The sequence below is a fragment of the Rhagoletis pomonella genome, unplaced genomic scaffold (assembly GCF_013731165.1).
Source record: "Rhagoletis pomonella isolate Grant_MI unplaced genomic scaffold, Rhpom_1.0 Rhpom_scaffold_00005, whole genome shotgun sequence".
Classification (NCBI taxonomy): domain Eukaryota; kingdom Metazoa; phylum Arthropoda; class Insecta; order Diptera; family Tephritidae; genus Rhagoletis; species Rhagoletis pomonella.
Window position 1 is genome coordinate 44101265 of NW_023458559.1, and position 2297 is coordinate 44103561.

General features: G+C 31.6%; 1 non-coding gene across 1 annotated transcript; it reads left to right on the plus strand.

Annotated features, from left to right (window-relative positions):
* Nucleotides 1-361: 361 nt before the first annotated feature.
* Nucleotides 362-559, plus strand: LOC118740252. Its single transcript, XR_004993099.1, has one exon. It is a non-coding gene; the product is annotated as a U2 spliceosomal RNA (small nuclear RNA).
* Nucleotides 560-2297: the final 1738 nt, after the last annotated feature.

Below are 2297 nucleotides of genomic sequence, written 5' to 3' on the forward strand. Positions count from 1 at the left end.
CACCAAATGCATGCAAAAATCAAATCAGCAGCTCTGTTGTTGGTTCGTGTTCAATACGCTTTGCACGAAATGTTTTTGCTAAGACTCAAAACAAAAATACATAGTAGTCACACGATCACTATGTACCAGCAGCCACGATCGCAGCCACAGGTAACCAGATTACCATAGCAATACAACACATTCAAGGGTGAATTGCTTGTGCTAGCATTATTGATGCTCCTTTTCATCCCTCCTTCCTAGCAGCGTATGTATGAGGATCCTTTTGATCCTGCTTTCGTTCTATCATTATCCTGTTAGTGTAATTCTCATATGCCTTTTGCACATTTCAAGAGAAATAGTTTATCTGCGACTCGGTTTAGTTATCGCTTCTCGGCCTTATGGCTAAGATCAAAGTGTAGTATCTGTTCTTATCAGCTTAACATCTGATAGATCCTCCATCGGAGGACAACAAATGTTAAACTGATTTTTGGAAATAGACGGAGTGTTTTAGGAGCTTGCTCCACCTCTGTCACGGGTTGGCCCGGTATTGCAGTACCGCCGGGATTTCGGCCCAAATTAATAAATAAATAGAAAGTTAGTTCGGATAGGTCTAAATATTATATTATTAGTTGCTTAGTTATGGATAGGGATTTTCAGTGGCAAAAATACATCTATGTTTTTCCTCGCATCAATGCATCAAAACTTACATTGATATTTGTCGATGCATCGGAGGGGGCGCACATCGATGCAGCGATATGCATAGAGTTTCAAAAAATTGTACAAACTTTTATTTTGATTATAAGAATTCCTATTACGGTGACTCAAACGTGATGATTTTTTTAATTTAATTATTCATTACTTTTTTCGCATTAACAGTTTTTATTATTTTTTATAAAAATATTGTTCACGCTTTGACCAAAACCATGCAACAATGTTTCAAACTTTATATAAAATTTTGAAAATTTCAACACATTTTCATCATTTCATTTTTTAATATGAGTGTTGAGAACATTTTTGGGTATGCAGTTTTATGGCTCATAAAATTTTTGTCTAACAAAGTGCAAGTCAGCAAAAGCAAAAATATTAAAAATCAAAGCAATTGAAACTTGCACTTTATTATACAAAAATTGTATAAGCTATAAAACTGCATCGGGATTATAATTTATAAATTCGAGTGGAAAATTTTCGATGCACCGAAGCGAAACATCGATATTTTCGATGCATCGATGTTGCTTCGACATTCCTAGTTATGGAAAAAAGCCTTACAAATATCGCTACAGTAATATGAGGATAATTTGAAAACGAAACTGTTTTTGGTTCTGATTTTCATAAAAGTTTTCAGAAATGGATTTTTAGACAGCAAAATTTTAAATTCGAAAAAATGTTTGTGCTTTATTTACTAGATATTTATTCTTATAAATAAGAATTTTCGCGCAAATTCATGAAGGAATCTATGGAATTTCCTCCGTTTTTTCGCCTCTTTTACCCCAAAGCCTTTTAATAGAGACATATTCTTCTTGCTTCCGTAAGTCAAATTTTTGTGTGTGAACATTTTTAACACAAACATAAGTTATATCAAAAATTACAAATTATAAAAATTAATACGCTCTTGACGAACGTGCAGGATATGTTTGAGGTTTACACATGTGTTTGTGTGTTTAATATTTTCTTGCTTTTTTTCTATTCCATTTTATATTGCTCCTCTTTATTCACCATAAAATTTGGCACACCTATCGACACCAGCATCAAAGTTAGGCAAAAGTGAAACACAAAACAAAATTGTATTGCTCGAATAGCTAGAGACACGTCTACGTTGAGCTAATGCCGTAATAATGGAACAATAATAGGCAGCAGTTGGGCACATCTGTGGTAGGCAAATATTTCAAATGCAAAGCTTTATTGGCTTTCGGTGGAAAAATAGCTCTGAAGTTCAATAAACCAATAAATTTTTATGAAAAAAGTATTTTAAAAATACATATTAATTGCTTTCTACAGAAATAAATATTTTTATTACGTCTTTAAAAAGTAAACTATTCACCGAGTTCAATAAAAAAATAGATAAGTCATAAAAAAAATTATAAAATTGGGAATAAAATGGCAATTTAGATACACATTTGAATGAAATGTATGTAATTTTTCGAATTCACGCAATTGAATGATTTTTTGTTTTTAGATTTTAAGATTTTCTTTTCATTATTTGTATGTATTTCAAAATTTTGATATGGTTAATGTTCAGCTATAAAATTACTTCCTTATTTTGTTGGTAAATCTCAAGTTTGCTAATTGAAATATGAATTGAATGTGCCTCAATCAATTAT